Raw genomic sequence first — 12,551 nt, 5'->3', positions numbered from 1 at the left:
TTGGAGAAGTTTGCCTTCGGTAAGCGCTCTCTCACTCAACAGGCGAAACGGAACTTTAGCTCCGGGTTGTGCATATTATTGGCCTGCTCTACTGGGTCAAATTGTATCCCCCAACAACAGATATGGCTCAAACAAACAAAGTACACTCTAAGCCTACCTCTATGCTTAACCCTGACTTTACCCGCAAGAGGCTATGCCAAGCCTGTGCGAAATGTGAGGCTCCCTTTCACGGGCGCAATTTAGGCACGGTTAAAGACCTCGGCCAGCCCGAAGCAGTTCACCGCATTTGGCTAGTTCAGGCGGTAGAGCATGAGACTCTCAATCTCAGGGTCGTGCGTTCGAGCCCCATGTTGGTGCGCATCTATTAGCCCTCTCTCTTCCCAACGGGGTCTCGGTTTCCAGTGTGCCAAGCGAGTCAGCCTTTCCCGGAAAAGTCCAGGTCTGCTTTTTTTTTAATAAGCTAACCCATGGACTGGCTCGCCGTAGGTCTCTGTGGCGCAATCGGTCAGCGCGTTCGGCTGTTAACCGAAAGGTTGGTGGTTCGAGCCCACCCAGGGACGAATGGTGTTTTTCGTTGACGTCGAGCCATGCAACCACCAACACAGCTGCAGGATTTAGCACACGTGTGTCCACTAACACACCCGTGTCATTTCGGACGCATGACACAATGTTTCTTGGCCCCTTTTAGCGTTTACAGCTTGGTCAGTTGCTTTGTGTTCAAAGAAGACAGCGGCTGTTGTGAAAGTTTACATCAGCTTATGTTTGCTGTGGCGCGTGGATGGAATGCTCATGTTTTGTTCCGGGTTGTGGAGGCCTGTGTTCCAGAGAGGTCCTGCCCAAAACTCCTTTTAAAACACCATCGAGCATCCGTAATAACTTCCGACATTGATCGAACGTGGATTTTGTTCTCATAAGGAGGGCACGGGTAACTTGTAACCTATCAGGCTCTCAGGCATGAGGTCACTCGAATCGGCATAGGCCTATATGTACTAGTGTTTTTGCTTCTGGTTGGAGGTTGTGTCCCTCCAACTCTTTGTTGTAAGACTCACTTTTGCCTTTGGATATTTGGAGAAGTTTGCCTTCGGTAACCGCTCTCTCACTCGACAGACCGAAACGGAACTTTAGCTCCGGGTTGAGCATATTATTGGCCTGCTCTACTGGGTCAAATTGTATCCCCCAACAAAAGATATGGCTCAAACAAACAAAGTACACTCTAAGCCTACCTCTAGGCTTAACCCTGACTTTACCCGCAAGAGGCTATGCCAAGCCTGTGCGAAATGTGAGGCTCCCTTTCACCGGCGCAATTTAGGCACGGATAAAGACTGCGACCAGCCCGAAGCACTTCCCCACAGTTTCCCGGCTAGCTCAGTCGGTAGAGCATGAGACTCTTAATCTCAGGGTCGTGGGTTCGAGCCCCACGTTGGGCGCATCTATTAGCCCTCTCTCTTCCCAACGGGGTCTCGGTTTCCAGCGTGGAAAGCGAGTCCGCCATTGCAGGAAAAGTCCAGGTCTGCTTTGTTTTATAAGCTAACCCATGGACTGGCTAAACGTAGGTCTCTGTGGCGCAATTGGTCAGAGCGTTCGGCTGTTAACCGAAAGGTTGGTGGTTCGAGCCCACCTAGGGACGAATGGTGTTTTTCGTTGACGTCCTGCCATGCAACCACCAACACAGCTGAAGAATTTAGCACACGTGTGTCCAATAACACATCCGTGTCATTTCGGACACATGACATGACGTTTCTTGGCACCTTTTAGCGTTTACAGCTTGGTCAGTTGCTTTGTGTTCAAAGAAGACAGCGGGTGTTGTGAAAGTTTACATCAGCTTCCGGTTGGAGGTTGTGTCCCTCCAACTCTTTGTTGTATGACTCACTTTTGCCTTTGGATATTTGGAGAAGTTTGCCTTCGGTAACCGCTCTCTCACTCGACAGACCGAAACGGAACTTTAGCTCCGGGTTGTGCATATTATTGGCCTGCTCTACTGGGTCAAATTGTATCCCCCAACAACAGATATGGCTCAAACAAACAAAGTACACTCTAAGCCTACCTCTAGGCTAAACCCTGACTTTACCCGCAAGAGGCTATGCCAAGCCTGTGCGAAATTTGAGGCTACCTTTCACGGGCGCAATTTAGGCACGGATAAAGACCACGGCCAGCCCGAAGCAGTTCACCGCAGTTGCCCGGCTAGCTCAGTTGGTAGAGCATGAGACTCTTAATCTCAGGGTCGTGCGTTCGAGGCCCATGTTGGGCGCATCTATTAGCCCCCTTCTTCCCCACGGGGTCTCGGTTTCCAGTGTGCAAAGCGAGTCCGCTGATCCCGGAAAAGTCCAGGTCTGCTTTTTTTATAAGCTAACCCATGGACTGGCTCACCGTAGGTCTCTGTGGCGCAATCGGTCAGCGCGTTCGGCTGTTAACCGAAAGGTTGGTGGTTCGAGCCCACCCAGGGACGAATGGTGTTTTTCGTTGACGTCCTGTCATGCAACCACCAACACAGCTGCAGAATTTAGCACACGTGTGTCCACTAACACATCCGTGTCATTTTGGACGCATGACACGACGTTTCTTGGACCCTCTTAGCGTTTACAGCTTGGTCAGTTGCTTTGTGTTCAAAGAAGACAGTGGGTGTTGTGAAAGTTTACATCAGCTTATGTTCGCTGTGGCTCGTGGATGGAATGCTCATGTTTTGTTCCGGGTGGTGGAGGCCTGTGTTCCTGAGAGGTCCTGCTCAAAACTCCTTTTAAAACACCATCGAGCATCCGTAATAACTTCCGACATTGATCGAACGTGGTTTTTGTTCTCATAAGTCTCTCAGGCATGAGGTCAATCGATTCGGCATAGGCCTATATGTACCAGCATTTTTGCTTCCGGTTGGAGGTTGTGTCCCTCCAACTCTTTGTTGTATGACTCACTTTTGCCTTTGGATATTTGGAAAAGTTTGCCTTTGGTAACCGCTCTCTCACTCAACAGGCGAAACGGAACAGGCGAAAAGTCCAGGTCTGCTTTGTTTTATAAGCTAACCCATGGACTGGCTCGCTGCAGGTATCTGTAGCGGTGCCTGTGGACAGTTCGTCTGTCTTATTTCGACAAATCACGTCTTTGCATGTCCATCTTTTCCATTTTATGACAGCCCATCAGATCTCAGCATTTCCATTTTCTCCATTTTACGTCAGCCAGTCAATCACCTTGGCCCTTTCCAACATTGCCGGGGCATGCGCAGTAAGTCCACCTCCTATCGCTCACAGCGATTCAGCGAATCAATAAATAATATTTTTGTGAAAGCAGCGTGAAGTCTGAAGTCCGTTTTTGAAATTAGCGACTTGGGAATTAATTTAATCCACCGAGGTAAGATTACTCTATTTAATTAACTAGCTTTAATTCATAGTTTTTTTTTTTAAAATAAACTTTTACATTGTTTTAGGTAACGTTAAGAAGTTGGCTGTGCCACCGAGGTAAGATTTCTCTATTTAATTAACTAGCTTTAATGAATAGGTTTTTCTTAAATAAATGTTTACATTGTGTGAGGTAAGACGTCAACGTTGTTGCTTTGTTTAGTCTGCTAACTAACTTAGCTAAGAATGAATAAATGAATGAATGGAGTAACGTTAACGTTAGCTGAAACGTATTTTCGACAGAGAGAAACGAATGGTTTAAGTTACTTTGTTATAATTGGTATAACGTTGGTACAACACCTGATATTGTGTTCACTTTTAACACCCACAATGATTTAATTTGAATGAATGAATGAATGAATGAATGAATGAGTTTTGTGTTGTATTCAGGTGTTGCACCTGTTATAACAGGAGACTTTGTGTTTACCAACTGATAATAATCTTAATATGATACTAAATTACTTCTATATCTGCTACTACTATGTATCAATATAGTATACACTGAGGTACTATGTATTAATATATTATACTGAGGTACTATGTATTAATAAATTATACACTGAGGTACTATGTATTAATATACAGTATAATACACTGAGGTACTATCTAATGCTATCTACATACAGGAGTTTTATAGTAGTGAGTTAAAACTACCCACGATTTGGTTACAATTTTATTTACTCTAGTAATGGAAGATAGTGCTGAAAACAGAGCTGTTTTTGACCAGGTAAAATTAGTGTTTTCTTACAATAAAAATGAGAATTTTTTAATGAAAGTATATTACAAAATTTTCATTTAGACCCTAAAGATTCATATTAACTTGTACAAAAATGGCATTATATGACCCCTTTATAAGAAGGTACACCGCCATCTTGCTCCGACGAAACTGACTTGAATGCCATCACGTCACAAACACGACTTCCCTCCTCGTACGTACGAACTTCCCAGGAGGACTTGAACGCAACACAACTTACACATTTTGAATGTTTTACCGTAGTATGCTAGATGAGTTTCTTTGTGTGAGCTGCAGTTAGGCCTATTTGTTTCATCGAGAGGCTGCGCGAGCCTAAACAGCACAAATTGTTAGTGTCAGTACATTATGTAGGCTACTATCGATCATTATCATTGTATAATACATATTCAAATCATAATCGATCATATCGTTTAATGTTATTATGCAATTAGGAAATTAGGTTTATCTCATTTGTGCCCCCCTGAAAAAAATGTAATGCCCGTTCGTGAATTTGTGTCTGGCGCCGGGTCTGGATCTTGTACATCTTTGGTGCTGTCAAATGATGTAGCTAATGTCAGAGTGGGTGCTGTTCCATATATTTGAACTTTGTTTAAAATTCCCCCTTCATGTTCTATTCTGTTCGGTTTGTTATGCAGTTTGTATATGGGTGGCCAGATGGTGGCATTGTTTGCTTTTCTTGTAACAGTTATAGTTCATAGTAAGATTTTAAAAAAACGTGGCTGAATGAATAATATAAACAGTATTTTACAGAAAATATTTAATGTCTTTACTATTTTAGATTATCTACTATTTTGTTTTTTTTAAAAAGTTAAAAATCCTGTCTTTTCTGGTATGACATATAAAGTTAATTTGTCAACAATAAAACATTTATACAAACGTAACCTCTTATGTCTATTTAAAATTATAAATGTTCACAGTTAGTATGTTTGTTTTTTTTTCACAGTAAGTATGGTGTGAAAGTTAATTGACTTCATTCTGTGTCAGGGCGATGATTAACATGTGCACTAAGCCCCGCATTTCCAACAGTCCGCATTTTCGCTGCTAATTTCAGGGTCGTGAGGTCAAGAAGTCATCAGTCTTGAGGTTGAGGCTTGGTTGTTTTTATGTACTGTATAAAAAGTTGTATCACTGCTTGTAAAAAAGCAAAAAAGAACATGAATCTAATGACAGAGCTGTCACTTCTGATCGATAAGCCAACTAAGAGGACTACTGCATGACTCGTAACATGGCTTCAGAAAAAGAGCTTCAGAAACATTTTATGGAAATGTTATAGAAAAAAAAAACCTTTCACTTGACTTTATTTACATATCTGACCTTGAAGTAATCCAGAAAAAAAAGAAAAAAAGATTATCTTGATTTCATATTGTTCTGTATAGGAATACATTTTTACAATAAACCTCCAAACCTGAATTTGACATAATCTTACCTAACCTGAAATGCCACATGGTTTGTTCCAAGAACGATCTGGGTTGTGTCCTAAACTATTTACAAAAGGGTAGACATTGGTGATTGGATGAATGTCTGTTTATCATGGACTTACTTCAAATAACAAACCATATCAGAGGAAACAGAATTGAACTCCTGCTCAAGAAGGAAGCAACTCCTGCTCTTTCTCCTGAAAGAAATACTCTCCAGTCTTGATATAATAGATGCTGTATACTAATTGTGTTATTTTTTTAAATGAACAGTCACTTCTGTCATCACACCTTAAACAACCCATAACTTCAGGGCATGTTAAATGAAGCAGTCTGTAATATGAAAAATAACTAAGCTATGCACTTATCTTCACTACCAGGTTTTCTCAGGGCTTGCACCTCAGACAAATCGACATGATGCAAGATGAGATCGCAAGAAGTTCCACAACTATGTCCAAGATGGCTACAACATTAAGAAAGGTTTGCAAGTGTACTATGTGTACTACTAGAAGAAGTGGGCAAATTATTGGACATTCCAGAGAATTTGCTGTTATTGACAAAACCAGCTTCCGTCATAAACGTAAGGTGAGTTAAAGGGTGACAGCTCAGTGTTCTCTCAATTACCATAGAATATTCACATGCTGTAGTCACAAAGGGTTAACCTACAGTGGAGATCAAAACTAGAGAACAATTTATATGATTTCTTTCAGAAATAACGTTATTCCTCATTCAAAATTTGAAGGAATTTTAGTTGTGGCCATACCATGCTAGTAGAACAGGGTTTTACAAAATAACCAAGGCACTTTAACAAAAAGCCTTATTTTGATCAAAATTAGAGAACCACAATGATTGTAGCATGAAGAAAGATTACAACTAAAATTTCTGATGATTACAGCAGTCAAGTTTTAGGAAGTGTACAGGCCCTTTCTTTGAATGACTTCAGCACATCTGCGGCCATAGGACACCACTAGTCTCTCACACTCCTATGCTGTGATCTTGGTCCACTCTTCTTCTATTCTCTTCCACAGTTTGTGAGTTTAGTGGGTTTCTTAGCCATAGCTTTGTCACCAAGGATTTTCCAGAGATTTTCAGTCGGGGTTTAGATCAGGACTTTGGGCTGGCCATTTCATTATTTCAATGGTCTCAGCTTGCTTTCATCACTGAAGTGAACTTTGGACCGGTTCGCCTCTGTCCACTCAACATGCTCCTCAGCAACGGTTAGTCTAACCTTTTAATGAGAGGTTGGTCCCTGCAGAGTTGGCTTTTCAGGCCAAATTCTCTTGAATGTTGAGAAACTGTATGTCGAGACAGATCCTTACCCAGTTCAGCGCTGAACTGACAAGCTTTTCCAGCTGCAGTGTTGAACCAATTGTCCATTGAAATTCTCCACATTATCCTGTCCTCTCCTGTATTTGTCTTTTATGGACGACCAGCCTTTTTGGGGGATTTGAGTGAGTTAGAGACATTGTAAAGATGACGTTTAGAATGGCTCACCATCTTGCTATTAAGTCAGTGTAAAATTAGGCTGCCAGTTAAATAGGGTTTGTCAGATAATTAAGAAACTGGATGCCAGATTAACACAAATAACTGTGAGGTGTCTGAAAGTGGTGTCTAATTTTGATCAGTGTTCTTTTTAAGTATCTCATTTAAGTTTTTATACTGTGCTTCAGCTTCAGAATATATGAAGTATGCTTAAAAAACTTCAAATGACCTCGACATTTAAGACATTGTAGGTTGTTCTCTAATATCGATCTCCACTGTATTTTAATAATCATGTGTATTAAGTTTACCCAAAATATTGAGATACTTTTTGCCATTGCATAAAACATTGAATATTCATTTAATTTTTGTGTTAAGAACACATTCCTGTTTTATTCTACTTATAAGCATGAGATAACAATTCTTTAGGGTTTAAACAAAATAAATAAAATGTTTATTTAACAATTAGTTAGTCATGTGCCTCAACAACTAAACTTATAACATTAGGATACATTTGCAAATCATTAGCTAATAGTTAATTAAACCAGACAACTTGAAGTTGAAGTGCATAGCTTTGACCAATTGTGGTAATTAACACATTAATTTACAGTATTAGTTAATAAAATGTTATTAAGGAATTAATGCACATTTAATTAATAGCAATTAATGTATTACTTAATCTTTTGATCATATAGACTCTTTATTAGTTGCTGATGCAGTAATCATTAATTAATGGTTAAGTTCTTTATGAGTCATACATTAACTCTAGTTAAACATGAATTAATGCATATTAGTGCACCCGTATTGTGTGTTACCCAAAATTTAGCATGGTATCCCTAACTTTAGTTTTAATCTTCTCCACAGTGCCGATATCCCTCCCCTTCCTCAGTTGGATACTCAGTGTTGGGAGTAATGCATTACCAAGTAATTAATTAATGTAATTGAATTACTTTCCTTTGGAAAAGTAAGGGATTACTCTCAATTCTTCTGTAATTTAATTATAGTTAAGTTACTTCTGATGTATTTGCATTAAAAAGACTTATAGACTATAGAACAATGAAACAATAGTGCATTTAACATCAAAATTTAACTTCAAATGTTAAAATATATGTTTTCTAATGTAACCTTGTACCTTTAAATGCTTTTGTCGGTTCAAGAATAAGTTATGCAATTTTATATTTTGTTATATTTGTTGTTGTTGTAGTTTGCATGTTGTTGTTGGAACTGGTCAACATTGATATGGGATTTAGGAAGTAATCAACGCAATACTTTTTTAGAGGGAATAATTATTACAGTAATCTAATCTCTGTCTTAAGTAACCATCTGATAACTGATAACAATAATAGAGACCAGGGAAACCTGTTGTGTCTTGGGGAAAATAATTACATAATGCAAACAACTTTTGACTATGCACTTACCAGGTTCAGCCACTCTACCCCACTGACATGTATTCCTATTTTTTCATGTCATACTTTGCAGTTAGTAGGATGGACAGTCTCAAGCCTGTCAAACAACATCTTCTCTGGAAAAAGAAGGCTGAGATGCTGCAGTCTCGGGTGAATGAGCTGGAGGAGGAAAAGGACTTCCTGAAGAGGCAGCTTGAAGAGAAGTCTGCACAAGAACAAGGTTTGTACAGGTAGAGCAGATGTGCTCTCCAGAACCTCTATGGACTTAAGAAGAATAAAGCTACAGCATAACTGTACATATTTCAGCTATGTTTGACAATATTGTTGCTGGCCTTTCAGTATTATTTTGTACCTGCTTTAGATTTTGGCTTAGATTTTATATTTAGCGCAGGCATATATTTAGGTGGACAATGTGTAGGATCTCTAAAGCAGATAACCCTAAAGGTGGACTTAAAAATAGAGACATAAAGAGTTATGTGTGAAAACATTTACTGCTTCTGCTTTTTGTGCACCTGTTAAATTGCAAATAAAAAGGATTTCCTACAGCAGCTATGTAGTTTTTTTCCATTTATATGTATTTACACAGTGTTTTATTTTGCTATAGGGTCTGGAGTTTTTGTTACTGATATTAAATTGTTTGTTTTTATTTTATATATATGTTTTGCAATTACAAATCAAGTGTCTGTCTACTTTGTACAAACATTTAAATTAATCATTTGATGCAATGCATTTATTGTGTACATGCATGCTTTTATATTGTACTTATATTTAAAAAGAAATTAGAGCTGTGTAATTACAGCTGTAATTAATTTCTGTAATTGCAGTCTGTAATGTACTACACTTTTCAATTCATTTGAGTATATTTAGGTTTATAACTTGTCTGGTTCTCACCTTATTGATGAACAGGAATTGTAGTTTGTGAGTAAAGCTGCAAATTTCTCCATTAAAGTCAATCGCCCTGGGCTCGGTACAAGGCAATCGTGCCTAGTGTGAGTACACCCTAACTCACCCTTAAACCTAACCGCATACCATCAACCCTGTCTCTAACCTTACCCGTATCCCACCTCAAAAGCACCAGTGTTTTGCAACACAATATGAACACAATAAGTACATTGTACTTATTTTTTATGTAAGTACATAGTAGTTAAGGACACCTTATTTAAAGTGTGACCAAAAATCTACATAGTGAAAATGAATGTCTCTTATTTGGGTGACAACATTTAGAGCTTTAGCTGTTAAGTCTTTTGTAAGGATTGAACTGACTTCACATGTGTATAGCCTGTAGACTGTTGCCTTGCCATAGCATATTTGCTTTCCATTTACATCAGAAGTGGCTCAGACAACATAAGCATTAATTTGGTAGAATTAACTGAAATACTCAAATAGTTACAGTAATGTTCTACAAAAAGCAGCTTGATTATACAGTGGGTAGGTTTACATTATAAGTTTATATTACAGGTGGGAACTTGGAGATAATGGACACTGGAGGTGAGATGCTTTTGGACTCCAGCACTGACACTACCAATGATTCTAGCACTGACTCAATCTCTGACTTCAGCTCCAGCTCTATCTCTGACTCTTCAGATGAGGAAAAGAAGAAAAAGAAGCTTAAAAGGAAGATTGGCAAGAAGAAAAGCAAAAAAGAAAGAAGGAAAACGAAAAGGTGAAGAGGTCAAACGGAAAAGGAGAGCGAGGTATGGACACACTGTATTTAGTTAGGTATGAAATATGTAGGTGATTATTTTTATTTTAGTGCTTTATACTTGATTTGTTGCATAGTAAACACTATCCCACAACCCAATCATCATCACTTTTGTCATCTCTTTTTTTGAATGACATAAAATCAACATGTCAAAAGCTTAACTGTTCTGTTTCAGCCAGTGTCCCAAAATTCTCAGTGAATATCAGTGATTATCTGTATCTAACTTGTATTTTATTTTTACTATAGCTTTCTTACAAAGATTATGTAAGGAATTAAATAAATAAAGACACAACATGTGCTTACCTATTATGGTAATCAATTATTCAATATAAAGAATGTTCTCAACAGTATTTACCTCAGTGTGTTTATACCAATACTCATCAAATAGTCTTTATTGGCACACTGCCCTCACACTACTGACTATTAAATGTTCTAAATCAAAGAATAAACCACACACCTTTATCCAAGTTGTAGCCTCCCTTTTAAAGAGAAAACGTGGGAAACACTGTGGTGACAACACAACAGTCCTTGGTGATTTATTCACATTATTTTTTTTTTTTTTTTTCAGTTGTCTCAATTGCAGATGTGGTGAAAATATATTGGCGTATCCTCAAACTTGTGCAAAGAGGCTTCAGGATGACCGCACAGGCACATTTTTGTAAAATCTGTAGATTAACACTTGAAATGTACCTTATAGTCTATAACCAGTTTGTTGAATGTATGTTACTTGTCTGTTGAAACAGTGTTCTTGAATGTCAACTGATGCACTGTTGACATGCAACTGAATGGCTACTAATAACTAGTAGAGTCTCGACAAATGGACTATCAAAATAAAGTGTTACCCAAAAAGTACAGGACAAACTGAAATTCCATGAAAATAAATCTGATTGAAGGATTCTAAGAATCCAATAAGATCCTATAAGAATCCAATAAGATACTACAGGTCAAAGTGAAATTCCATTAAAATAAATCAGAATGTCCAATAGGATTATAAGAATCCAGTAACACCCTATTGTCACGGGTCTATCAAGGAGGACTCAAATGCAGAACGTGTGATAACAGGTTTGTTGACAAACAGTAGACAGATGACAAGATGTGGTGGGATAGGTGAACAGTCCAGACAATAGGCAGGGTTGAGACACAATGACAGCCGTTGTAACTAGCCGAGCAGCAGTTGTAACTAGCACAAGATGACTGTAGGCTGGGGAGTAGTAATGGCAGAGCAGAATGAGAACTGAGAATACTAGCAATAGCCAGACAGGATCTTCAAGTACAACAGCAAGGCACTCAGGGATCTCAGGCTCAGCACCAGGCTTGCTCCAAAGCAAAGAGTGTAAGCAGCCAGGGACGCTCTGCCAGGGGCGTCGCCAGCCGATTTTGCCGAGGCTTCAGCCCTGAATGTTTTGAGTCAAGCCCCGAATGTAATGATGACTGTCACTGATCAAATATGAAACTGGACAAACAATAGCCTATGTAAAAGCCCAAAATCATAAGTTGCTTTATTTCATTGCGCTTTGGCTTTGCATGCATACAGCCTGTAAAAAATAGATCTTAAAAATAATCTAGCCTATAGAATACATTTCTTTGCTGTCGGTAGCCTATGGGCTACTCTGTTTCTTCCTCTCTGTTAAATATGCAGCAGCAGCAGGTAGGGGGGAGCTAGCACAGTCAACCGCAAGAGCGCGAGTTAACAACTGAGACAGTCAGCGAGCAGGAAAGAAAAAATTCAAGAAAAATGAAGCAAACGAGACTTTGGGGATTTTTCGGAAATAAGTCAGTGGGTAAGAATCCAGTTTTTTTATCCTTAAAGTCTGAAGATAGATCATCATCTGGCTGGCTTTCACTGTAGGCCTATTTGTTTAACTAGTTATTAAGATAGGCTAACATTATAACGTTAGCACTTAGGCTTACTGGCATTTTCTAGTACAGAATCTCTTCCGGATAAAAACACAGGAGAAGAAGCTGAAAAAAGTGATAGAAGATTGCTCACTCACTCAAATATAAAATTACGTGATCATCATCAAACATTAAACGTAAATCAAAATCTGCTTAATATTATCAAAGGTGAACCACCTGTCCTGCATTTTGTGAAGCTGTGAAGAATGTGAAGCTTTGTTGTCCCGCGTCACGCAAGTCATAAGCAGTGTGCCTCATTTTAATTTTGTCTGCATCATTTTATTTAAATTCCAATTCTAATGTTGCCTTTCTTTATGAAACTTACCAACATTCAAGTGTTGATAAAAAAAAGAATGCATGAAGCTAATGAAATGTCTTTAAAATTAAAGTACAGTTAAAGGTATTTTTTAATAAAAAAAAAATCTACATTTGAACAATAGTATACTGCAAGTGCAAAAATAATACATAAATACTGAACTATAACAAGTATAAGTTTGTTAACTTAAAGAAAAC

At 38.7% G+C, this 12,551-nt stretch overlaps 1 long non-coding RNA gene and 5 other non-coding genes across 6 annotated transcripts in view; all 6 read left to right on the top strand.

The window, feature by feature from the left end:
• Positions 1–9,934, top strand: part of LOC143742553 (uncharacterized) — a 52,266-nt gene extending 42,332 nt beyond the window's left edge. The window contains exons 2-3 of the long non-coding RNA XR_013205469.1: positions 8,514–8,660; positions 9,899–9,934. This is a non-coding gene — a long non-coding RNA (uncharacterized LOC143742553). The remainder of the gene's footprint in view (positions 1–8,513; positions 8,661–9,898) is intronic.
• trnan-guu (transfer RNA asparagine (anticodon GUU)) lies at positions 487–560 on the top strand. Its single transcript has one exon. It is a non-coding gene; the product is annotated as a tRNA-Asn (tRNA).
• trnak-cuu (transfer RNA lysine (anticodon CUU)) lies at positions 1,355–1,427 on the top strand. The gene has a single exon. It is a non-coding gene; the product is annotated as a tRNA-Lys (tRNA).
• Positions 1,554–1,627, top strand: trnan-guu (transfer RNA asparagine (anticodon GUU)). The gene has a single exon. It is a non-coding gene; the product is annotated as a tRNA-Asn (tRNA).
• trnak-cuu (transfer RNA lysine (anticodon CUU)) lies at positions 2,176–2,248 on the top strand. Its single transcript has one exon. It is a non-coding gene; the product is annotated as a tRNA-Lys (tRNA).
• On the top strand, positions 2,373–2,446 carry trnan-guu (transfer RNA asparagine (anticodon GUU)). Its single transcript has one exon. It is a non-coding gene; the product is annotated as a tRNA-Asn (tRNA).
• Positions 9,935–12,551: the final 2,617 nt, after the last annotated feature.

This window comes from Siphateles boraxobius, unplaced genomic scaffold (genome assembly GCF_051911475.1).
Source record: "Siphateles boraxobius isolate OS27281-9 unplaced genomic scaffold, OSU_SipBor_1 19, whole genome shotgun sequence".
Classification (NCBI taxonomy): Eukaryota; Metazoa; Chordata; class Actinopteri; order Cypriniformes; family Leuciscidae; genus Siphateles; species Siphateles boraxobius.
Note: the sequence above shows the minus strand (reverse complement) of the source record. Positions and strands in the feature narration are given on the sequence as shown.